This window comes from Candoia aspera, chromosome 1, assembly GCF_035149785.1.
Source record: "Candoia aspera isolate rCanAsp1 chromosome 1, rCanAsp1.hap2, whole genome shotgun sequence".
In the NCBI taxonomy this organism is placed as follows: domain Eukaryota; kingdom Metazoa; phylum Chordata; class Lepidosauria; order Squamata; family Boidae; genus Candoia; species Candoia aspera.
Window position 1 is genome coordinate 48,638,313 of NC_086153.1, and position 27,631 is coordinate 48,665,943.

The following is a 27,631-nucleotide window of genomic DNA, read 5'->3' on the forward strand; positions in this document are numbered from 1 at the left end:
TAGAGATAAACCACATTTACATACTATTCAAAAGAGATAATAAAAAACCTAGGAAGGAAACAAAATGACTAGACACATCCTCTCCAGCTGCCAACATTCAGGTAAGCAGGGATCAACAGCAGACAAACCATCAGGCAGAAAACAAGACCCTGATCAAGGATCCACCAAGGCAGAAACCACACCCCCACCAACACTGGCAGGGCAAGCTACTGCACATAAATAGGGAGCAAACCCCACACACACTAGGCACTGATGATGTTACCTAGCTGGGTAATAAAACGTCTGCAAGCAAACAACCAAGCTCAGAGAGCACCAAGGACTCCACATTATACAAGATCTTTCTCATACCTAGTTATTTTCCATGTCTACATTTTCTCTACCAATCCCTTATTCATGGTCTCTGCACACCTTCCAAAATATACAACTTTTCCTACTTTTTCTCCCTGATTTATGGCTATGTACATCACATCCTCTTTCATCTTGGGATTTTCTTCCTTCCTTCCATGGCTTGCCCTGCTCTGGAATCTACTTCTGGCTCTCTCACATGGTAACTCACATGATCTCAATTTCAGTTACACAGAACTCATATTCATTGTTAGGTGATCAATGACAATAATAGAATAAAATATAAACCAATGCATCCAGATTGTTAGTGAGGTACAATTCAGTTGAAATTGTGGACTCCCATAGTACCTCAATTCATAATATAGGCTGTTTGGAGCTGATATGGTCTGTGAATAGATATTACTGAATAAATCTGTCAGAGAGTAGGAAAACAGTTTAAAACCATGGCTTGTTGCTGGGTTACCAGAAGTGGTGTGCTGATAAATGTAGAACTGCCTCCGCTGCACTGCTAGCTGCCAAACAGCTGATCGGTGCTGCTAGATGTTGTGGCTCAGCTCTACTCTCAACTGGCTCACAAAATTCCTGAAAATGTAACAATCCGCTCTCACCAGCCAGTAGGAACTGGCTCCAGCACACCATGAGTTACCAGTCATAACTACACCCTATTCAAATCGGGTACATAGTTTGGTTTTCCTGATTAATTTCCAGTTTCAGTTTGCCTCTAGACAATTCACAACTGAAACGAAAACAAAACCATCAAGTGGCCAAACCCTGATTCCTTTGCTTATTTCCTTGACCAAAACTATTCAGGAGACCCTATTTAAACCCAACTCTGTCTTAGTATGAGGTTTGAAATAGCCTTGTGTTTTTATCAGCAGAGTTTGTTGCTTTCTTTTATGGCTGCTCGCTGGCAGTTACTCCCTCCCCCTTTTTAAAGAGAAGGGTTTCTTGTGACTACAAAGTAGAGGGAAACTCGCCCATTGTGATCATCTGAAGTCATAGGAAACATTGCTGTTAGTTATTAAGGGAAGCTATTAAGCTTCCCTGAAGCTGTGAGGGAGCATTTTCCATCAGCAGATAAAAAGAGATAGAAATGGTAGCTGGACAGGTTATTAGACCAATGCTCACGCTGGCGAAGGATGAGGGACTTGACGTCCTCTACAGCTGTAGAGAATCAGGTTGAGGAAGGTTGTAATTGACTTCAAGATAACTTTAGGGTTGCCTTCTTAGGTCAGGTTGCTATCAATTAATTAACTGATTAATTATTGAAATCACACAATCCCAGAGGACTCATATACAACAACCATAAACAAAAACAAGTAGAACCTGCCTTACAATGAAATACCATCAAAAAGCAAAAACGAACAGAAAACAGGAGACACAGCCAGTCAACCAGGCCAAAGTCTCATTGGAAGAGAACTGCTTGCTTATTTTTTCTAATTATAAGAATAATAATAAGAATTACAAAAAATATACATTTTTACACATTTTGGAAAAAGGCCAGACAAAAAAGGCAAGAAAAAAAAGAGTAAAAAGGAAAAAAAAAAGAGTAAAAAGGAAAAAAATAGAACACAATAGGGAATAAAAAGGTATTTACAAGCATCATAGTATTAAATAAGCCTGACATTGTTAAGACAAGAATTTTCAATGTTTCATTAGTTAGCTTTACATAACTGACTATCTTGAATATCTGATATTCAGAATACACTAATTGGATTTTAACAATGACCTGAAGCTTTTAAAATATCTGTTTTAAAAGCTTCAGGTCATTGTTAAAATCCAGTTAGTGTATAAATATCAATGGTAATAATCAGCACAGTATAAATCAGGAATTATAGTCATTTCTGTCTGTACAATGAAAGAGCTATCGTTATTTAACAGATCATTGAAAATTGAAATATTAAAAATTTATGCCATGAGAAACCCAAGGAACAGAACTGCTCTGAGTTGTTTCTGAAACATCAGCAAAGTGGGGGTTGAACATAGTTCTGGGAAAAAGGATATTGGATCGAATGGGAGCTATCACAAAGCAGGCCTGGGACATTTTTCTACCCATAAGCTTCCTTAAGGATCCTTGAACAGTTCAGGAGCGTATACAATTCTTAAAATATTCTATTTTATGGTTGTTTGGTTTTCCATGTACGTGTGTGTGTGTGTGTTTATGGATATAAGTTAGGTATTATTATGCTGCCTACCTCTTTGAAATCCAATGATGATGTGTGGGTCTCCATACATTTTCCCCAGCTGAACTGTTACAGTTTGTAACAATGAAATGTTAAGATCTTTAAGTACAATGGGACTTACTGTACATCCAGGCCAATGAGCATAAAATTACAGCCTTAATATGTATATTACATAAATTATGGGTTTTAATCTCTTCTCCTTCCCTTTTCAACTTGAAACTTTGCCATTTATTTTTCATCTTTGCAGGCTCATAGACATTATGGTCATTTTGGAACTGCAAAATGTTCTACAGCTGCTGTGTTGATTTGAACCCTACATGAAATTCAGCAGAAAGCTCTTTGAAGGGGAAGAGAAGAGAGTACCCAGAGAGGAAATACGTTCCAAGGAACTGTGTGCTGGGTTGCGAAGGTGAAAGGTGCTGATTGTAAAGGGTGTATCCTGAGAGTTGCTGATTACTAAATAAAAAGAGACAGTAAGAAAAATATAAGGCAGACACATTCCAGAGAGCAAACTTACTAAGGGAGTAAACAGAGGGAACATACTGTAGACTTAGGACCAGATTACTTATGGGACCATCTCTCCCCAGTTGCTTCTACCTGCCCTATGTGATCTGGCAGGAAGGGCATGCACCAGGTACCATCAGCTAGGGAATGTTGGCTGGCAGGACCCAGAAGGAGCCTTTTCTGCCATGGCACCCACCCTTTGGAACTTGATTCCCCCTGAGATTAGATTGGCCCCATTCCTGTTGGCCTTTCATACGGCCTTGAAAACTGGGGCCCTGAGCGTGGGTTAGAGCCCGTCTCTTGGTTGTATGGATGATAGGTTAGACTAGCCTTTCTCAACCTTTTGACCCTGAAGGAACCCTTGAAATATTTTTCAGGCCTTGGGAAACCCCTGCACATTTAGGCTCAAACATAGGCCAGAAGTTACAAAATTATTATCTTCATTTCATGCTCAGAATTTTGCTCCAACACCACAGTTCAAAAGCATCGATCTTCCTTCTCTCAGCCTTCCTTATGGTCCAGCTCTCACAGCCATATGTTACTACGGGAACACCATTGCTTTAACTATGCGGGCCTTTGTTGTCAGTGTGATGTCTCTGCTCTTAACTATTTTATCGAGATTTGTCATTGCTCTTCTCCCAAGGATTAAGCGTCTTCTGATTTCCTGACTGCAGTCAGCATCTGCAGTAATCTTCGCACCTAGAAATACAAAGTCTTTCACTGCTTCTACGTTTTCTCCCTCTATTTGCCAGTTATCAATCAAGCTGGTTGCCATAATCTTGGTTTTTTTGAGGTTTAGCTGCAAGCCAGCTTTTGCACTTTCTTCTTTCACCTTCATCATAAGGCTCCTCAGTTCCTCTTCACTTTCAGCCATCAAAGTGGTATTATCTGCATATCTGAGATTGTTAATGTTTCTTCCAGAGATTTTAACTCCAGCCTTGGATTCCTCAAGCCCAGCACGTCGCATGATGTGTTCTGAGTACAAGTTGAATAGGTAGGGTGAGAGTATACAGCCCTGCCGTACTCCTTTCCCAATCTTAAACCAGTCCATTGTTCCATGGTCTGTTCTTACTGTTGCTACTTGGTCGTTATACAGATTCTTCAGGAGGCATATAAGATGACTTGGTATCCCCATACCACTAAGAACTTGCCACAATTTGTTATGGTCCACACAGTTAAAGGCTTTAGAATAGTCAATAAAACAGAAATAGATGTTTTTCTGAAACTCCCTGGCTTTTTCCATTATCCAGCGGATATTGGCAATTTGGTCCCGAGTTCCTCTGCCTTTTCTAAACCCAGCTTGTACATCTGGCAATTCTCGCTCCATGAACTGCTGAAGTCTACCTTGCAGGATCTTGAGCATTACCTTACTGGCATGTGAAATGAATGCCACTGGTCGATAGTTTGAACATTCTTTAGTGTTTTTCTTTTTTGGTATGGGGATATAAGTTGATTTTTTCCAGTCTGATGGCCATTCTTGTGTTTTCCAAATTTGCTGGCATATAGCATGCATTACCTTGACAGCATCATCTTGCAAGATTTTGAACAGTTCAGCTGGGATGCCGTCGTCTCCTGCTGCCTTGTTATTAGCAATGCTTCTTAAGGCCCATTCAACCTCACTCTTCAGGATGTCTGGCTCTAGCTCACTGACCAAACCATCAAAGCTATCCCTGATATTGTTATCCTTCCTATACAGGTCTTCTGTATATTCTTGCCACCATTTCTTGATCTCTTCTTCTTCTGTTAGGTCCTTGCCATCTTTGTTTTTGATCATACCCATTTTTGCCTGGAATTTACCTCCGATGTTTCTAATTTTCTGGAAGAGGTCTCTTGTCCTTCCTATTCTATTGTCTTCTTCCACTTCTGCGCATTGCTTGTTTAAAAATAATTCCTTATCTCTTCTGGCTAACCTCTGGAATTTTGCATTTAATTGGGCATATCTCCCCCTATCACTGTTGCCTTTTGCTTTCCTTCTTTCTTGGGCTACTTCTAGTGTCTCAGCAGACAGCCATTTTGCCTTCTTGGTTTTCTCTTTCTTTGGGATGTATTTTGTTGCCGCCTCCTGAACAATGCTGCGAACTTCTGTCCAGAGTTCTTCCGGGACCCTATCTACTAAGTCCAGTCCCTTAAATCTATTCTTCACCTCCACTGCATATTCCTTAGGAATATTAGTGAGCTCATATCTAGCTGATCTGTGGGTCTTCCCTAAACTCTTTAGTCTGATCCTAAATTGTGCAAGAAGAAGTTCGTGATCGGAACTACAGTCAGCTCCAGGTCTTGTTTTTACCGACTGTACAGATGTCCGCCACCTTTGGCTGCAAAGGATGTAGGCAATCTGATTTCAGTGTTGTCCATCTGGTGAAGTCCATGTATAAAGCCGTCTCTTAGGTTGTTGGAAGAGAGTGTTTGTTATGCAGAGTGAGTTGTCTTGGCAAAATTCTATCAGCCTATGTCCTGCTTCGTTTTGTTCTCCCAGGCCATACTTACCTGTAATTCCAGGTGTCATTTGACTGCCCACCTTAGCATTCCAGTCTCCTGTGATGAAAATAACATCTCTTTTAGGCGTGTCGTCCAGTAGGTGCTGCAGATCCTCATAGAACTGCTCTACTTCAGCTTCTTCAGCATTTGTGGTTGGGGCATATATTTGGATCACTGTGATGTTAGATGGCTTGCCCTGAATTCGAATTGAGATCATTCTGTTGGTTTTTGGATTGTATCCAAGCACTGCTTTCGCCACTTGACTATTAATTATGAAGGCTACTCCATTTCTTCTGTGGTCCTCTTGTCCACAGTAGTAGATCTGGTGGTCATTTGATGTGAAGTGGCCCATTCCAGTCCATTTCAGTTCACTGACGCCCAAAATGTCTATCTTTAATCTTGACATTTCACCAATAACCACATCCAATTTGCCCTGGCTCATAGATCTTACATTCCAGGTTCCAATGGTGTGTTGATCCTTAGAACATCGGATTTGCCATTCACCACCAGCACCGTCGGCCACTAGCCGTCCTTTCGGCTTTGAGCTAGCTGTGTCATCATGCCTGGGGCTAGTTGAACTCATCCTCTGTTCCTCCCCAGTAGCATTTTGACCATCTTCCGACCTGGGGGTCTCATCTTCCGATGGTATACCGACATATCTCTGGTTGTACTGATCCATTGAGTTTTCACGGCAAGAATACTGGGGTGGGTTGCCATTACCTTCCCCAGGGATCGCATTTAGTCTGACCTCTCTGTCATGACCTTCCCGTCTTGGGTGGCCCTTCACGGTTTAGCTCATGGCATCATTGAGGTGCTCAAGCTCCAGCACCACGACAAGGTAATGATCCTTTGCTGAAGCGTTACTAATAAAATTCTTTATTGAATAAACTATTTACAATAGCAAGTTCTTGCAACAGATTACAGCATGTAATACCATCAAGTCTACTCAGGTGACAAAGGACACCCAGGCAACACTGCAGAGTCAGACCGTGGCAAGGCAGCAAGGTAGAACCTGGCCAATTCTCGGATCGAAGCTGCAAGGCTGGAAGGAGCTAGGGAGCATGGCAAAGGAGAGGCTGAACACTGTGATTGGTATCCTGGCACACAGGCTGGATCAGGCTGGCACACAGAGGCTAGACAAGGCTGGGCTGGAGTCTCTGGGCAGGGCTTGGTTCTGGAGACAAGACTGGACTTGGCTGGAGTGCCTAGGCAAGGCTCAGTTCTGGAGACAAGGCTGGACTGGACTGGAGTGTCTGGGCAAGGCTTGAACCTGGATAAAAGGCTAGACTGGACTGGAGCATCTGTAAAAGTCCAGTCTTGAACAATGAAATACATTATTTCCTGTTTTTGATTTGTTCTGCTTCATGCATTCCTAGCATAACTTGCTAACATGTTTGTTTGTTCCTTTGCTTCAGTGTTGACTCCTGGGGACTGGCTGGACTACTCCCTGCACTTTTTTTGGTGAGATTTTCAGAAGCAGTTTGCCATTGCCTCCTTCCTAGGGCTGAGAGAGAGTGACTGGCCCAAGGTCACCCAGGGGGCTTTGTGCCTAAGGTGACACTAGAACTCACAGTCTCCCAGTTTCCAGCCTGATGCCTTAACCACTACACCAATCTGGCTGTCTTGCTGACATAGCTTCTCTCTAATTCCAGTCTTTGATCATTGCCCAGCATTGATAACAAGCACTATAATTGGAAAGGAAGAATAAGAAGATAATTGTTTGTACTGTTACCTACCAACTCCCTGGCTCAACTCTTTATTTCGGGGGGAACCTCGGACACCAGAACTACCAGATCTCTGTTGCAGAAATCCAAATGGTCACTAGATGGCAGCAAAGTATTAAAAGAGATTTCCATATCTCTACTGCCATCTAGTGGTATCAAAAATTTTGCTGATAACTTTCATAAACAAAGCCAGGAATAAACTTTGGAGTGAGTTTAGACAGCGCTCCCACTTTGCCTGCCCAAGCCTGATTGGTTTTTTAAAAAAAAAAATACTACCTCCTCCATGAGTCATAACCCACAATTTGAGAACCAGTGGAGTAGCAAATGAGAAAAAGAGCCTGTATCTGTCATAAGGGGATAAGTAATTGTTTTTGACATCTTCAGGCTATCATAAAGTTGTAACACTGTTATCACTAACATCAAGGGCCATACTGAAGTACCAGAAATTCCCCATCTTCATCCACTCTCAGGAAGAGGAAAATGGCCACTTCAGGAGAGTTCTTCAACTTGAGGAACATTCTGTAAATTACGAGTAAAAAGGACACAGAATCTGTGTATTAACTTGTAAGCTGTTTGACTGTTAAAAGTTTGACCTAGAACAGTATTACATACTTACTTTTTGATTCATAAAGCAATCACATTTTACCTAAAGAAAGAATGAAAATGGTAGTCCCAAGAAAACAGAGGAAAAATCAGATTTAATCATTTGTAACTGCATGTAGTTCAAACAGCTATTCTTTCTAAAAAAAATCTGTATCTTCTTATGTAAGACCAAGTCAGTTGGGATACATGCCACTTTCTGATTTTGAAACTGTATCATGTCTTGCAGCATCATAGATGCTCCCTAAACAGGATATGTGAAAGGATGAAAGAACACTCCTTGAGACTTGTAGGAATACTAATGCTATTCAGCAAGCTGAACTAGCCTGAAATATTAATAACATCAGCATCCAGTTCAAGCATGGCTGCATATGTTGATCTCAGAAATGGTCTTGGTCCAAGAACTGTTTTATGCTTTATACAGACCATATTCCATGAATAGACAACATGAAAGAGAAATGTCCCTCCATTTCTTGGATATGCAGTATTATTGTTACTAGGGAATTAGACCAACTACAAGTCAGGGCAATAAATACCTGCAAAGCTCCAACTCTTTTGAAACTGGTACATCCTCTTTTCAAATTCTACATTTCTCTCAGAGCAAATACTAGAAAACGGTTCTTGGGGTTAAAAAAATTGAAATAGATCCTACTACTCTGAGTTCTACCTGTTCATGTTGTTGAACTATTGAAAGACAAAATATGGCTTAAGGTTGGCCAATCCAACTTACTTACTTACTTACTTACTTATTTTCTATCCCGCCTTTATGATTTTTATAAATAACTCAAGTCAGCAAACATACCTAATACGCCATCCTCCTCCTCTTTTTCCCACAACAACAACCCTGTGAGTTGAGTTAGGCCGAGATAGAAGGACTGGCCCAAGGTCACCTAGCTGGCTTTCATGCCTCAAGCAGGACTAGAACTCATAGTCTCCTGGTTTCTAGCCCATTGCCTTAACCACTAGACCAAATTAAGAGAACAAGAATAATATGCTGCAAGTATCAGAGATGAATGAATAATCAGCTACTGGAATATATGGCAAAGTTGTTTTTGAGGACAAGCAATGCTGATTTTCTCTTTAATAATGGAGTAAAATAGAAGATCGTATAGACTCTATCTAGTTTCCAATCTTCTCCTTTGCAAAATGCTTTACTACCGGTGGAAGTCTCCACAGTGAGTAGACTGCAAAATAATAAAGAAGGAACTGAAATTGGATATCATTCACATATCATATTTCTCTGCCCTTCATCCATTCTTTGCAAAGATGTCAGCTTAACCTGTCAGTAGCGTACACATTCCCAATGAATTACGTTCCAATCACATATCTTTCCCAATCTAATATTCAGTGGCAATCACTCTATTATAAATGAAACTTATAAGTGTACATATGAGATGGATTGCTGATGTAGGAATGAAGCAAAGGGATTTCTTTGCTTAAAAACTTCATACTACTTAAATAACAGGCAAAATTTGAACCTATTGCAGGGACTGATTTTATCTCCCTCCCTTCCCATGATTTCTATGCTGCACAATTCCAAAAAGGCTCTGAACAGCTGACAATTCATACAGAAATAAAATACAGGAATTAAATTTGGAGGTCCTCCTGGACTCACAGCTCCTGCTCAAAGAGCAGATGGTAGCCGTAGCTAGAAGGGCCTTTGCACAGCTTTATGTTGTGTGCTAGTTGTGCTCATTCCTGGACCCGGAGGCCCTGCTCACAGTCACTCATGCCTTAGTTACCTCCTGATTGGATTACTACAATGTGGTCTACATGGGATGCCCTTGAAGAGTATTTGGAATCATCAGCTGGTGCAAAAAGAAGTGGCATGGGCAGTTAAGCGTGCCAGTCATTTAACACATGTGACGCCTCTGCTCCGTGAGCTGTACTAGCTACCAGTATGCTTCTGGGTGCATTTCAAGGTGCTGGTGGTTACCTTTAAAGCCCTCATGGCTTGGGGATGGGTTACATATGGGACCACCTCTCCCCAGTGGTGTCTTCCCATCTTGTTAGGAGAGGCATGTTCCAGATCCCATTCACTAGAGTTCCACCTGGTGGGACGCAGGAAGAGAACCTTTTCAGCCATGTCACCTGCCCTCTAGAATATCATCCCCCCAGAGATTAGACTTGCCCCAACCTTGCTGGCCTTCTGCAAGGCATTAAAAACCTGGCTTCGTCATCTAGCCTGGGGCCTTAGCAATACAGGTAAGCCTATTTCATGACTGATTGGAATGCAGAATGTTACAAATGATGTTGGCTGCTATTTTATGTTATTGATGTAGTTTTTTTTTTAATGTTGTTTTTATTTTGTTTTTATTTTGTTTTTAATTGTTAGCTACCCAGAGTCATATATATGAGATGGGCAGACACATAAATTTATTAAATAAATAAATGAAAAAGTAATGATACACTGTAAAACTCAACAACAATAGCCATTGACACACTGAGGGAAAAAAACAACCCTCACAGCAACAATCACCTACTTTAGAAAATTAAAACAAAACAAAAATATAAATATAATTAAGGTATCAAAGAAGGAATGCATTTCAAGGTGGTATGATCTGGGCTTTTCTATTAAACACATCACATCCATTTTTTAAAGAGTTTCAAGCATGCATTTGTTTGCTGTATCCTTATAAGATGACCCATTGTCTATGGTATAAAATGACAACAAACAGTAATTTATTTATCAGGTTGCTTCCCTTAAATCACTGTAGTTTACTGACAGTGTGAAGCCAGAACTAACAAAAATGCCTCAGGTCAAATGGGAAGAAGGTTTAACAGTGCAGAAGTTCCCTCAGACTTAGACAGCGTTACTTACCAGGGGCATCCATAGTGGAAGTAAAAACCTGCAAGATGGTAGGCACAAAGTCATGACTGAAGCTCCACCCCTTTTGTATTTGTGTGTGTAGCATGTGCATGAAAAGGGTGGGGCTGATAGCAAAGCCATGCCTACATCTTATAGATTTTGAGAAACATCTTTGCAGATGCCCCTGTTGTTCCTCATTGGCCAAGGGTGGTTTGCTGGCTTCTTTCCTATCTCTCTTTTATGTACTTTCATTTTCTTCTTCAGAAGGTACGTCAAAATAATATAATAGCAGGATGAAGAATTATGGGTCATAAGAACTGCCTTGTTGCTACATGGGTGTGTAAAAAAGATGAATATATCACCAAATAACAGCCCTCCAAAATTTGTAGACACTTTCCTCAACCACCTGCCTAATATGCCAATTAGACAATTTGCTGCAGTCTGGAAACTCTCTCCTCCCTCCCTCCTGAATTATAGATAAACTGGTACAGAAAGCTAGCAATTCAGTGCTGTCTTCTTAAAAAGTAAGTCCTATGAAATTGATAGGCTTACACAGTAAACAGTGACAGAACTATGCTGTATCTCTGTATTGAGATATCTCTGTATGTTGCCATGGTTTGCAGGATTTTTGATTATTTTATTTATTTTTATTTATTCTTCAAATTTCTATCACCACCCATCTCTCCCAAAAAAGGGGTCTCTGGGTGGTTTACAATAAAATCAAAATTAAAACATATAAATTACAATATAAATAGGCCAATAAATAAAGATAAAATAGATATAAAATCCAAGCGCTGAAACACATAGTTTTAGGCTCCAACATGCCACATACGGTACATTTCCTTTTGGAACCACAGCTTCTTTATCAAAGCAGCTAGACTTCTCTGTTAGTAAAGCCCTCTTTTTTTCTGATGCCTCATAAGTATTTTACTGTTTCTGGCCTTCTGCCAAATGATATGTGGTCTAATAAAGTCCATCTCAGTTGTCAGTGAACTTGGTTTGGTGTTGCTGACAGAGTATTGTATCTTAAGAATAATAAAATCCATCTCAAGGTAAAGTATGTATTAGGATATTTAATCAAAATTTCTTCTTCCCCATTCTCCCTTGGAGGGACATTTTGGTTTCTTTTTTAAAAATTCACTTTCAGCCATTGGGTTATTATTAAAACTTTGGGACAGATCATGAAAATGTGTGCTGGATTGTAGTTGTTTTTGCTATGAAGGACCAACAATGATACCTGTTCCGCTAGAATCCCACCTTTTCAGGTATGTATCATGTAATCAAGAGATCTGAGGGCAACCACCTTTCATGAATGCTTTAATTAGTTCTTATGCACACTGAAGAAGGGTGGTCCCTCACAGCTTTACAGTTCTCTTATCTATGATCTGCATAATAACATGTAGGTTTGGGCCAAGTGGTATGATGGAGCTATGAGACCTTTAATTATAGCTAAACAACTCATCTTTCCTTTCCTTCTTTTGCTCACCTCTGTTGTGACCCTGTTAATAAAAGACCCATTATGGTTGGGAGGGGGGTTTCTATATTATAGGAAAGTAGGCAACTGCCCCAGCAATCAAAGTTGGTATGTGGAAGCTATCAGGATCATTAAAGAGGACTAGAGTAAGGACCCAGATGAAAACCAAGCCAAGCAAGCAAGCAAGCTTTTCCTTCAGAAATCAGATCCACTGATGACACCTCTAGCTAAACACAAGGACTAAGCTAGGCATTTTAAGAGACAAATTCCATCGATTATGCATTTTATTATGGGGGAGACATCAGGGTACCAAACATCATACCCATGCCTTTACCTCCCAGTCAGCTAGTGATTTTGGAGAAAAGATACCAGATTCATAGGGTGGTTGTTTGTAGAGCTGCTAAGAATAAAAAAGAATAAGAGACAGCATAGAGGCAACTCCTCATCTCTTATATTGGCAAGTTTGACTTAGAATGAAACCTTTCAATCCCTATGTTCTCTCCCCACCCCAGTCAACTGCCAAGCCCTTTTGAAAAAGTAATAGGAAATACCCTATGGATGACTCAGGACCAACACAATATGGTGGCAGTTCAGTATCCAGATGATAAACGAGGCAAGCACCCCACCTTGACCTTAAATGACTCAGTTGCATTTCTGTAAAGTCTTTTTATAAGTTAAAAATGCTGCTCAGCTGTGATGACTTCTGTCAATGTGGAGCAGCCTATTTAACAAATCTAATTCATGAGGAGAACTGTATGTGTCAAAAAATATAGGTCAATTGTTAAGGTGAAGTTCTTGGCTTATTCTGAATTCTGTATTATTTTCTTTTGCGATACTCTTAATCAAACTTACTTTTGCTCCTTTGATTAAAATCAATTTATATTTTCAGCGGCAAAGAGAAGGATATTTCAGTTTTATAATATTTGCTTTACATTTTTTGTATGACATGTTATCCCCTTCCAAGACCATAGCAATGTTAGTCTACTGCTGCTAAAATGACAAAGTGGTTTTTTTTTGGTGCGCTTTAAGACATAACAAATTTATTAAGGGATTTTCATCTTTATAAATAGACAAATACATTAAAACCAACACATTCTTTATTCATTCCCACACAAAAAAGCTAGGCATCATAACAACTAGGCCTTAAAGGCCTTTCTGAACAGCTTTGTTTCAATGGTCTTCCTGACCGTTCATATATGGGGCCATGTATATATATTCCCAGCATAGGACTATTCCAAAAGGTGAGTGCTACTGGACAAAAACATAGGTTCTTTGCTTTCTCCCAAATTTCTGATGGGGGAAGGGACCCCCAGCATTTATACCTAGAACATACACACCAGATGCATAGGATTCACTTGAAGTAGATGGTCTACTTTCCACTGAGGTAGAAAAAAAAAGCATAAATAGAGGAGTCAGAGAATAAGTAAATGAAAGAATTACAGGCTGTAATAATTATGCTGAATTTACAGTGAGTAGTAAATTCACTACTACTTGATAGTAGTGAATTGACTTTTGCAACTCCCTTCAGCCTCCCAAATACGCACTAGAAGATTGAGACACCTCCTGGAGTAGATTGAAAAATTCACAGCTGGTAATCTGAGTGGGTGATGCAGGACAGAATCCATGCAGAAAGAAAGAGATTAAAGTATTTAGCTTCAAATGTTTATTTGATACAGAAGTAACACTGATCATACCGGCATGCATGCATTGGTAGACATTCATTTGCAAATCTGTTTACAAGAGACTTGTAATATACAACAATCATAGATCAATTATCTGGCTTTCATAAAGCCTATTATAACAACTTTTTGTATGAATGGTAATTTGGCATAAAGGATTCTAATCCTGTTTTAAAATTCCTACCCCCTCTTCTGTTAAATTCTAAATGGAGCTAGAAATAATTAATGGCTGTGGTCTGATGGCAATGATACAAAGCACAGTGCACCACTCATGTTTTCTTAATGCTGGTATTTGCAGGAAATCTTCACTCATTCTTAAACTCATTCTTGTGATTTTTTTTATATCACAGTTCAGAAGCATATTTTAAAATCACCAAATAGGCTAGGGTTGGGATGGCCAATAGTATAGCTTTAATTAGTGACATTTATGTAATATCACTATTACTTACTAGAACCCACTCACTTAACATTTATCTTAGCACACCAGTTTGCTGGGTGTGGCATATACACAAGAGTTATACAGCCCTTCTCCAGGCAACATATTTATTTTCAAATTTGCACATGTCTTTCAACCATGTTAAAACACATTTTCAGACAGACCTGCAATTAAAAACCATTTAATTAATCATACTGTAGGTATTACATAAATGAGAGGGGTAAAGAAAAGATGAGAGATGGCTTGATGTTGCAAAAAAGTAAAGGGGGAGGGGAGAGAAGTAGGTCATGGAGTGGAGGATGCAGCCACATGTGGTCAAAGACACCAGGATCTGATCAGAAACACTGTACACAAACTACAGAAAGAGAAGATGATGCCCTCAGGCCTTCCCCATAGGCATCTGAGAAGCACCTGGTTGGGCACTGGAGGAAACAAAATGCTGAGATGGGCTCCAACCTTTTCTTGTGAAAAATGGTGACAATTGTGATGAACTGGATCTTAAAGGATCATAGAATGAAAATATGATACGGAGGTAAGCTCTGACTAAGGGGCGTCTATCACGTAGTATATAAACACACTTTCTGTCCCATTTAAAGAAAGTTATCTGGGCAGATGACTGGCATTCAGCTGTGGTGGCAGGATGTGAAGTGAGTTGGTCATTACAGAAGACCTCGCCTACACAACTCAAAATCATAGTAAACATTTGTAGAGCAGGAGTAGGCAATTGTGCAGGCTATATGAGCCCTCCTAAGGTCTTTTTCCAACTTTCAGAGTTTCCTCTTCTTTTATCACAAACATTTCCATCAAAATTTGACAGTGAGGCAGAACTGCACTACCGCTGGTTATAAACTCCTTGGAAACGTTCTTCTGAATCTGTTAGGTTAGGAAGAAGAAAGCTAATCAGGGTAGTATGTATTTAAAATTTAGGGATTAAACATAATATTACATTAAACTTCAGAAATAGTTTGAAATCAATTACATTTTGCATGGCATCTCTTCCTTCTATTCAAATGTGTATTTTAACATATAAAATTGATTTGGAATAGTATCTTTAATTATAACAAAAAGGTACTGGGCCAAAATGGCTGGTCACTATTAGAAAAAGAAGGCACTAAATTCTTGATTTAACAGACTAGTAAGGGGAAGTGTTGTCCATTAAAGGCAAATGTCCATTAAAATGAGGGATTATTATCAATCCTAATAATATCAGTGAGTACAATAAAACTAGTGTGTTTCAATCCTCTCTCCCCAGGGAATGGCACACACCATTGTCTGGCCAACCAGCCTACCCCGCTATCCCTTCAATTTTCCCCCATCCTCAGCCATGGCTTCCATGAATGTTGCAGTGAGACATATTCCACTTGCCTACCTGTCCCCAACCTTTCCTGCACCATTTCTCCCCTGAATCTATCAGCTGCTGTCACTGATTTCCCTGTGTAGCACTTCCCTATCCTGCAGATTTTGTCCATTAAATCAGAAGTCCATTAAATCAAGGTTCCTAGTCATGACTTTATCCTAATGCATTACATTTAATGTATTAAATGTTAATGTATATTGTGCATTCCACATTTTCATTCTTGTTGTTTGATAGGGGGTGTTTTCTTGTTCCATTCCCTTTTTCTTTTGACCTGGAATGTGTTCCTTAAATACCACTCAAATTAGAATACAGTTTGCAGCCTCCCAAAAGCACCCTTGGAGTCCTGCATATAAGAGAAGATCTGGATGAATACATTACAACTCAAATACTGTATTGCCCAGAGTCTCTCCTTGAGGGGGAGATGGGCAGTGATAAAAACAAATTGATAAATAAAATAAATAAAATAATGATATTCCCACACAGGGCAGTAGAGACGGCTTAAAGCTCTGCTTTAGGGGAACTGAAGACATTGTGAAATGTTAGAGTACTGAGTGCAGAACAGAATAACCCTCCAGTTTTATGAGGAATCACTGGTGAGTGTTCTGGATATTGTTTTCCAATCAGCAATTAATTTATTTATTCTCATCTAGTTTGCATTTAAGCATTTGGCTAATTGATGGTAGCTGCCTAAGGCATCCACTGCTCTGTATTTAAAGAAGCAAGTCCAATGAGAAAAATTGCTTTCAGTTTTTGGATCATCCCCATCCACCAAATTGTTCCCTTTATGGTGCAGAATAGAAGAGGGGTCACCTAGTGTCCTACTTTCTATCACTTCTCTGGTGCTCTTGTTCACAGAGAAGGGTCAAAGCTGGAATAACCAAACAACTACTGTTTCCAGTGCTGTGGAAAGTTCTCTCCCCTTTTCAATATAAAGGCCTATAGACAATGTAAATTCTTGTCTGTTGTTCATACTTCTCTCTCCCTGCTTTGCCTGCCTTTTATCCCATTCTGCCAGTTAATTGTTTTGCTCTTTGCTGATGTAAATAAACATCACGCTCTGTTTCTTGCCAGCTGAACTGAGTGGATTGTGTGCTTGCTCTGATTTGCACGTAGGGATTGACTGGGGGAGTGCTGGGTGCAAACTTACTGGAAATTACCCACAATGATTTTCCAACATTCCTAACACTCAGTAAACTAGTAAGTCCATTTTAAAAAAGAGGATGTAAGATTAATACAGGCAAAATTAGTCCTCTCAGATTTATTTTCTGATCTGGCTCAGGAGAAGTTATTAGATAGCATTTGTTATCTGTGATCTGCCCCTAAGCCATTAATATTGGTAAGAACATAAAAAAGATTTTTTTATAAACAGATTGGAATTCTCCCATGCTGCTAAGTCCCTGGAAAAAAAATAAAAATAAAAGGCACCTGGTGTTTACTCATAGGATAGCATGCTCATACTTTAAGTCATATCTGATGATTTGATTAAACTGCATGTGTATACTTACAACAGCGTCACATCGTTGTTCCAACTGTAGAGCATCCTAGGTAATAAGAGATGACCCCTCTTTAATTTGCTTTGGAACTGGTACAATTACCACACATAAATGCACTTTTTCTTAATCAGATACTGCATTTTACTTCAGATGTCAATCTCATTCTTTTTCTCTGACTTATTTCGGTTGAGATTAAACCCAAATGGGTTTAAAATTTGATGCTGCAAATAAAAAACTACCCTTTACAGGTTTTTGATCTTTTACATAAGGTCGTGTTGCATAGTCCTTTCTACAGATCTTACCCATTTTCTAACTGAGAGAGCATTCTGAATAATAAATGCTTCATCTTAGATTCCCCCCTTCCTGGAGCTGGTTGCCTAAATCAACTAATCGAGTAATTCTTGGAAAAGGTCCGTGGCAACTATGTTTTACAACCCTCTTTCAATCTCCTGAATAAATCAGTGGGAAAAGGGACATTTCTATTAATTCAGGTGGTGTGATAATATTTTGATAAATATTTTGAGACAGCCACAAAGATCATTAGAAAGAGAACAACAAAAATCTAATCTCTTTAAATATGGTGCTTCTGCTTTCTTTCTCTGTCTCTTTTTTTTCCTTACAGGAAACAGTATGTTCTGTTAAAACAGAAAGCCAAAGTTAGACAATTATTTATTTTAGGTACAGCTGTATTATAACCACATAAAAAACACATCTTATAGGACAAACAGTGATGGAAAAGAAAACAAAATAAAACTCAACCTTAGACATTTTAGTGACTCATGTCCACTGTGGGAAGATGAAAACATGATTTTTCAGCACTTTTGGTGTAGTTAACCTTTTACCCATTGACTGCGAATACAATTCCTTGTTTCCTAGGCTATTTCTTCTTAGGCGTGAATTATTTTGGGTGCAATTTAATGTAGTGCTACAGGAGAAAAATATTATGGTGTTGTCATTTAACTGCAATTCAAGCCTTCCTCTAGAATGTCCAAAATTCCTTTCCTAATACCTCTGAATGCAATGTGAGCCAAGTGAAAGGTTAATGCTCGGTTTAATTACATCCACTGCAGTATAATGTCTTCAGGAAAATAGTTATAATATGGCTCGATGTTTTCATTCTTTCATTGACTTGGTTTTTGAATCCACTCCTAATCAATGGTCTCCAAAGAATCCTATATAAAAATAGATAAAGCACAAACTAAACTTAAATACAGTTAAAAAATAAGCCATAGAATCAGGGTTCTTTTCTGATGTGTGTGTCAAAAACATCAATATGGCAGCTGCAAATGTGCAATCTAAGCCCTGCCTCCTTTTTTATGTGTGTTGCATGCACAAATCTACTTGGTTGCTAAGACTCAACAGCAACAGCACATAATCAATCAATCAATGCACAATGCATGTAAAAAAGGGGTGGTTAATAAATATACTAAAGGGTGCAACATCTATCTGGCCAGTAGGAAAAGAGTTATAACAACATGAAAATACTGTATAACTAGCAGTAAAGCAGTCCATGAATGAAAAGTTGGAGGTGATAAAGAAAATCTTACCCCCAACACAGCTGTGTCAGCACCATATATTTCAAATAGGGTATTCCACAATTGTAAAAGAAGAAAGTGCAAAAGCTGGGTTGCAGTTAAACCTCAAAAAAACAAAAACAAAACAAAAACAAGATTATGGCAACCAGCTTGATTGATAACTGGTAAATAGAGGGAGAAAATGTAGAGACAGTGACAGACTTTATATTTCTAGGCGCAAAGATTACTGCAGACGCTGACTGCAGCCAGGAAATCAGACCATGTTTAATTCTTGGGAGGAGAGCAATGACAAATCTTGATAAAATAGTTAAGAGCAGAGACTCACACTGACAACAAAGGTCCGCATAGTTAATGCAATGGTGTTCCCTGTAGTAACATATGGCTGTGAGAGCTGGACCATAAGGAAGGCTGAGAGAAGGAAGATAGATGCTTTTGAACTGTGGTGTTGGAGGAAAATTCTGAGAGTGCCTTGGACTGCAAGAAGATCCAACCAGTCCATCCTCCAGGAAATAAAGCCAGACTGCTCACTTGAGGGAATGATATTAAAGGCAAAACTGAACTACTTTGGCCACATAATAAGAAGACAGGACACCCTGGAGAAGATGCTGATGCTAGGGAGAGTGGAAGGCAAAAGGAAGAGGGGCCGACCAAGGGCAAGGTGGATGGATGATATTCTAGAGGTGACGGACTCGTCCCTGGGGTAGCTGGGGGTGTTGACGACTGACAGGAAGCTCTGGCATGGGCTGGTCCATGAAGCACGTAGAGTTGGAAGTGACTGAATGCATAAACAACAAATTCCACAACTGAAACTGAAGGTTAAAATTTTAAGGCATTTCTGGAAACACTAGACATCCACACAGAGTTTATTTTAGCATTTATTTGAACAAGTTCCCCTGGTTGAATTTTGTTCCTTTCAAATCAACTTAGTAAAACTGGCATGCCTTGATCTCATTCTGCTGCAGATCCTGAAGCAGCAAACAATGTGGAGCAAGTTTTTGTGTAATGCTATCTATCTAACTTGTCCTCCAATTTCTTGAAAGATTTGTACATTTCTTTTGGTTCTGTCTTTGCACAGATGACTGACATGCTAGTGCTATGGAAGTAGCTTATGGAGCACAATTTGCAAGCAGAAGGAAGTAGAAAATAACAGAGCAGTTCACAGAAGGATTTGTGGAGATTGATGCTTATCTTTTTGAAAATGAGAATCTTTATTAAGTGATGGCATTGAGCTACATGATCTAAACAATTGTTTTAGCTGTAGTCTAAATTAAAGATTGAAAAGCCATGTAATCTAGACCACATGGAGCTTGCCAATGGAGAGAGTAAAGGATTGTGGGAACAAAAAGCAGCACTTGGAAGTAATGATAGCCCTAAGAATATCAGTCTAATTAAATAGAAGCTTGCTAGGTAGGAAAACAGTTCAAAGGAGTTATAAAGGAATTCAAGAGGGGAATCACTATGCTAACTTTGATTACATCTATTGGCCTAGTGGATGGAGTCATTTAATTTTGTAAATGGGATCCCTTATTTCTCCATGACCTTAATATTCATTAGTAATTCTTAATTAAAATAATACATAACATCCTGCTACTGCCAGCTTTGTGGCACTTGGCTTCTGACAGCTATGCACACCCCTATATAAATATCTCAGATGCCCATGTTTACCAAGTGGCAGCAGAATCTCCAAGATTGGTTTTATCAGAACTAAGTGGAGAAGTTGCATGTGTTAGAGAATTTCCTTTTAGATGCATTGCCTTGTTGCACCTTCTTCTCCTGTTTATTTAATTGGTGGCAGGAAATATAAATAATCCCAAAGCTTTTGCCCCCAGGTGTAAAGTACAATCTGTGGAGGCAAAGTAATGTCCCATATGGGGTCTCTACCTAAAGATAAATGAGTAAAATAAAGATAAGATAGTGTCACAGTCTGTATGACTAACCTTGGGAGGCAGGAGAGGAAGAGTCACAGCCTAGGCAACAGCCAGACAAGAGATATCTCAGCCCACAGAAGGAATGCGGGCATGGGAACGGTCTCAGTATTGTAACTGTATATATTGAAATTGAATAAAGTTCTTAATAATAATAATAATAATAATAAAAAAGAAGTGCTTCCAGACTTGCAAGATTCTGTTACTGTTACCAGATAGCAGTGTTTCTCAACCTTGGCAACGTTCAGATGTGTGGATTTCAACTCCCAGAATTCCCCAGCCAGCCATGCTGGCTGGGGAGTTCTGGGAGTTGAAGTCCACACATCTGAACATTGTCAAGGTTGAAAAACACTGCCTTACACTAAAGGTATTAGTACTCATGCCTTTGGTTTCTCATCTGGACTACCTTGAAGGGTTGACAGATAGTATATAGCAGATGTTTAGGGTTGTATCCGGATTTTGTGGAATCTAAAGACACATTTCATTGCAATAGATATATAATAAGCACATGCACCAACCCATACACTTTTTTTTGCAAGACCTTATGAATAATGGCTTCTTACTTGATGATGAGTTCCTGATGCATCTCATCTGATTGCAGTGCAAAACTATCTCCACAAGACGACTTTTGGATTGGAGAGACAGCCATGTACAAACAAACCTGTTTATCAGATTAAAAAATGCTTGACTTATTAAACAAGATGACTACAAAAGAGTCAAACTGTGACAGGCCTTGTTAGACTGGGCAGATGGTCTATTTGTCCGCAAGAGGCAGAATGGAATGTATGCCTGAAGCGCCACATCTTGGCTTGTGCTGACACTTGGCAGCAAGGCACTGCTATCTCCAGTGGTAAGCAAAAATGCACTGGATTCCTTTTGGCATTGAAATCTATTATTTGAAAACTCATTAAACTTGAAATATGTAGGGCTTATTGCTGGAAATGCAGATAACATCCCATGGTATGCTTCAGAGTATGATCATGGCCTTGTTCTTTTAATTTTTGTTGCTGATGAATTCACTGATACCTTGTAATTATCAATGGTATGGTAGCTATAGGTCTTTCCCCAGTGTACATTAAGTCAAAAACTGGAGAAATTAAGGTAGAAGAAACTTTCTTTTTCCTTTTTGCAACCTCACAGGAGTGTGCAAGTAGCAGTTATTTGTAGGTATCTGAGAAATTATTAAAGTATTATAAAATGTTGCGAAACGTACATAAAAAATGCGAGCCTGTTTTTATGAATTGAATTTAGCTGCTACAGCTTATGTAGTAAATGCAAAAACTAAAGCCTCAATATGTTCTTGCCAGCAAGGCTGAGAATACTTATATCATTATACATGACTTATTGTTTAACTGCCAAAAATTGCAATATTCTTTTCCCATTCCTGGGGACAAAACACAAATTTATGGTCCGGAATCAGGATGAAGCTTAAGTAGCAGAGATTTGCCTTGTCCATAACTGGAAGTCGGAAGTTCCTCAGATAAAGAGCAGAAGAACAGGAACCCTGCAAACCCCCAATCACCTGCAAACTCAGATACTCCAGCTATCGGACTGGAAATTGGTTGTCTGGAATTCCAAGTAGGTCATAGTCATTCCTAGCAGCCTTAGGGCCATAGAAATATAGGAGAGTTGAAGTCCACACATCTGGATAGTGAGTAAAGTGAAAGAGTGAGCGTCACCAACAAAGTGTTTGACTAGCCACATATATGTTTTCTTAGGAGGAGGAATTCCTGAAATGGCTACCTGGCTGAGAAACAGTAAAGGTGGCAATTCCCTTTTATATACAAGTTCTCACTCTCAGCTGAATGTGTTGAATAAATCTCCAATCCTTTTAGCCTGGTACATACTTTTGAACTGATGCTATAGGTGCCATTATGTATTAATCCAGTTCATGGGATGTGGGCAGCAGTATGTCCATTTGTAATTTATTTATTTATTCAATTTATATTGCCACCCATCTCAGACTAGTGACTCTGGGCAGTTAACAACAATAAAAACAGTCATAATATAAAACAATAAAAACAGTAACAAAAATTTAAAATACATATAAATACAGCCAAGCGATCTAAAAGCCATGGTGTTAACATAACCATGAAATGGGGCCCTTCCCACACTTGGGGTGCGAGGCCTGGGCACAAAGCCAGGCCTTCAAGGCCTTCCAGGAAGCCAACAGGGCTGGGGCCATCCTAATATCAGGAGGGAGGATGCTCCAGAGGGCAGGTGCCACAGCAGAAAAGGCACGCCTCCTGGTCCCTGCCAGTCGATATTCCTTGGCTGACGGGACCTGGAGCTTGCCCATCCTGCTGGACTGGATTGGATGGGCAGAACTAACTGGGAAAAGACAGTCCCTTAGGTAACCTGTTCCCAAGCCATGAAGGGCTTTAAAGGTGACAACCAGCACCTTGAATTGCACCCAGAAACACACCGGCAACCAATGCAGCTCTTGAAGCAGAGGTGTTACGTGTGCTGAGTAGCTGACTATTTACAACCTGGGCAGCTGCATTTTGTACCAGCTGAAGCTTCCAAATGCTCTTCAAGGGCAGCCCCATGTACAGTGCTTTGCAGTAGTCCAAACAGGAGGTCACAAGGGCATGAGTGACAGTGAGTAGTGCCTCCTGATCCAGGTATGGGTGCAACTGGCAAACAACCTGAAGGTGTGCAAAGGCCCTCTTAGCCACGGCTGCCACCTGCTCTTCCAGCAGGAGCCATGAGTCCAAGAGGAACCCCAAATTGCACACTGGGTCCATCTGGGGCAGTGCCACCCCATCCAGGACCAAAGATGGAAAAACCTTGGTACCAGGCAGCCCAAACACCCAAAGCCATTCAGTCTTGCTTGGGTTGAGCTGGAGCCCATTGCGCCCCATCTAGGCCCCTACATATAGTACATAATAGTATCTGGATTAGTGGCTTAACTTATACGGAATAAAGAGAACATTCTTGTGATAAAAATGAGCTTTGGTTGCACTTGATTTAGCATACTGGCTAAATCAAACTACTGGTACAGTCCTCAGTATTAGGGAAAGCTGCATGTGGCAATCTGGTCTGTATTTTTTTTACATTGCTAAAAAGTGTTATGTGAAAACTTTGACCAAAGTGACAATTGGCAGCAGAGGTCAATATCTATGGGCTCAGCTGGTGATCACCATGGTATTCACAAGATTTTAATGTAGAATATAAGGGGAGTAAATGTAAAGAGTAGGATGGATGGATAGATGGAAGGAAGGAAGGAAGGAGAAAGCAAACACTATGAAAGAAGTTGTGGAAGCTGCTTGGAACAGTGAAGAAAGTTACAGAGTGAAACAGAAGTGTATGGAGTTATGGAAATGGGTACTATGACAAAAGAAGCTTGGGAGAATGATGAAGTGAAAGAGACTGTGTATGGTTAAGAATGCATATAAGATTACTACTACAAAATGAGTATGGGAGAACGTTACTGGACTTGTCCAGGCAGTTGCTAGGAGTCAAGACTGAGTCAAAGGCAATGGGAGAGAGGAAAAATACAGTCTTAAATCACAAGGAACCATTAAGATTAAAAGTGGCAGAGAAACAGCAGAGCAATTTTGATGGAAATTTTAAAAAAAATGTTTTGAAAGTGGGTGAAGAGGGCTAAACAAGGAACTTCCAGCAAAATGAATGGAGTTAAAAATGATGAAATAAATAGGGATGAAACTGGTGAGGAAATGCTGGAAGGAGCATTTTAAAGATTTTATGGGAATGGTAGTGATATGATAAAAAACAAAATGGAGATAGATGCTATAAACATTAATGTCCAAGAAGAGAAAACAGAAAAGAAAGTTTGTAAGGTTAAAAAACTATGGAGAGGTATAGTGAATGGTACTGGTGTAAATTAGATCTGGCTATATTTCCTTTTTGTATCTTCTACATTTAATTTCTTTGGCTTACTTTTTAAATTCCTTTTCTATACTTTGTATATTGTTGCTTATGTTGAAAGGGGGTAGCATGGCAGGTTGTCTGTAGGTATCTATCTATATACAAATTAGCCTTGATGAAGAATTCCCATTTACAAACTGCCTGCCATTGCAGATGCAGAAAGTCATAAAATATCCATTTCACAGCAAGACAAATTGGAATGCAAAAGGTAAATAACATATCCAAGTCATTTGAACTCTGTTCTTTCCCAGTATTACCCCATTTTATAGCAAATTAAACTAAGGAAGTTCAAAGACAAGTAATTGTCCTGAAATATGGCAGAACAGTACTCAGAATCCCAAAATACAGTACATTCCTACTCTTTTGATCTCACAGCTCTTTCTTTCATTTAAGATACCAACCACTCTATTTTAATGTTAAAATAAAGTCATTAATACCATCAAGATATCTCACAAGATCCAGAGGAAATGTAGAATGAACTGATTATAAGATTGGAAAACATGAAAAATTGGGGAAAACCAGTATTTATTATTTATTGCTGGCCAACAAATTGAATACACTTCAGTAACTGGGTTAATCTGGTTTAGTTTCTAAAAGAAATATACTGGAGTCACTTAGAAAAGTATCAGATGTTTGTTATGGAATGTATAGCGAAACTCCATGAATGTTACAGTTGTTTTAAATTTATAAGCATTTAACAGAGTGGAAGGCAAATTTCTTAAAAACTCTTATTAGAAATGAGACTTGGACGAGTTTTTATAGTTAATCAGTTATGTTTAATAGGACAGGTAGTAATTGGCATCAACAGATCAGATACAGATTTTTCAGAATAAACAAAGTTACTAAAGAGGTACGTATGTCCAGTTTCATGTATTATAGGACTATTAGTACAGAATATTAGGAATATAAAAACAAAACACCATGTCATTAATTCATGTGCAGATTATAGGCTTATTTTTCTGAACAATCTAAGTAGAGATATGTCAGCTGAAATTTGAAATAAATAAATTTCATGTAATTCCAGTGATAGAAATTAATTTTGATAAATCATCTCCTATGCAAACTAATATAAAGAATCATAGAAACAGCTCCAAAATGTCACTGGACATCATATTAGTAGAGATGTATTTAAAAGTATATATTACAAAGGACTGGCATCAGTTAAAATTATATAGTAATTATGACCCACTTCTGTGTAAAATTAAAAGAGAAACTTAGGTCATGACAATGTAATTCATTAATATTACTTGGTAGAACAGTTGTTACTGAAATGACAATCCTTCCTAAAAGTCTGTTTAAATTTAAACATTGCCAATTCAGCTGCCTACTATATATGGCAAAGAAGATAGATGATAGATATAGACAGATATAGATATGGGTATGGATATGGATATACAGCAGATAGATATAGAGAAGGAGGTGGAGATGGAGAGATGATATAGATATACAGTAGATATAGATATGTGTGTGTGTCCTTTGGTTGAATGCCTGAATGGCAGGTAGCAGGATTAGGATAAAATCCATTACTGAGACCTTGGCTTGCTACAGCCACTCAGAGGGTTCAATAATACTACAGTTAGGGAACAGCTTCATACATTCAGCTTCATTGATTTCCAAACTGATGTTGGGGTGGAAGGTGCTTAGTAAAGATTTAGCAGCTTCAAAACCTTCAAAACTGTGGAATCTGGAAAGTTGCCCACAAATTATGTCTCCTTTGCTGAAATTATTCATCCCTTTCTGATAGCTTGTTATTTGGATTCTGAGGAATGATTAATGCTTTCTGATTAGGCAGCTTCATTTCTTTCTGCCAGAAGCAGATCTTATTAAAGTTGATTTACTAGGTGCATGAATGACTAGATTGAGCTAAAGAACATGGATGAAAGTATACCTATCTATCTTTGCTGTGGTATCTAAAAGCAGCTGTGGGGATATCAGAAGAAAGTAATCAGTGGCTACTATCACTGAGCAGTCACAGTCTCAGACTGAGGACAGAACAATTATCACCCAGCATCTGACGGAAGCAACTAAGACAGGGGGCAGCAATAATGTCCTTACAGACATATGTCAATGCCATCATTAATGCATATTGGCCACTACTGTCCATTCTGTAGAAGCCTGCATCTTTTTATGGAAACCTCCTCCTGCATAAAATGCTTCCTGCAGACTTTCTCCTATAAGGAGTGGAACACTTCCATCCCTCACAGTGTGGCGGTGGTCATTGGCTGCTCTTCACCTCTTATCAATGATTATCACTATTTATATTTTTAAATGTTAGAAATCAGGATGCTTTGTTAAAAAAAAAGAGATGTGGAAATGCATCAGAAAAGAGGACAAAAGGAACACATTTGCATAAAATTGTACATGCTAATTGATATGTATAGGTACACATTAAATTAAGAATTAATTACTGTACTTGAAATAGAAATCCAGTACAAATAAACGTATGTGCTGAAAATGTGGATGGCTTAGCATTTGCAATTTTTATATGCAGAAGAGGTAAGTGGATTTTTGTTGCTCTAGGACTGGCAGCAGTTTGGATGGGGTTAAATTAAATTACAGTTTTTGTGGGTTCCTATTGTTTACCTGAACGGAGAGCACTGATTGGCTCATTTATCTTCTCAGTGTTCCAAAGTCAGCAGGACTAAAGATGATTGGCAGGTCAACTGCTTTGAAAGATTGAGGATTGGAAATGGCACTGTACAGTTCTATAAGAAACAGCACAGTGAAAGTTGCAATCTCTAGCTTAATAGAAAAACTTTAACAGAAATCCCACTGTCAGGGTAATTTTATTAGGTAGGGGTATCATACACCATGAGATCTTTATAACACTATGTGATGCTTCTTCTCAGACTCTGGGATAAGGGCCATGTTGGCCATGTTCCAATCAAACAACAAGATACAGTAGATTTTAAAAAAGCATCACAAGGAGTATTGGACCAGTTGTAATTGTACACCTGCATGCTGCAGAAGAGTCTTCTTACAAGTCTGCATAGAACTATATCCAATCTAATATATTGTTTTGGTTTTGGACACTGTCAGACACATTTCTCCCATGTCAATAATTGATACTCTACACAGAGATAAAGGAATTAGGAAAGTAAAGTTTTAGTGATTTTAGCAGACAGATTAAAAAGAATTCTGCAGGAGTTTATTCATGAGGACCAATGTGGATTTTTACCTAAATGACAATTAAAAGAT

General features: G+C 39.0%; 1 long non-coding RNA gene across 1 annotated transcript in view; it reads right to left on the reverse strand.

Annotated features, from left to right (window-relative positions):
* Positions 1–13,196: 13,196 nt before the first annotated feature.
* The window catches only part of LOC134497685 (uncharacterized), a 44,033-nt gene continuing 29,598 nt past the window's right edge, over positions 13,197–27,631 (reverse strand). Inside the window, exon 3 of the long non-coding RNA XR_010067934.1 lies at positions 13,197–13,496. This is a non-coding gene — a long non-coding RNA (uncharacterized LOC134497685). The remainder of the gene's footprint in view (positions 13,497–27,631) is intronic.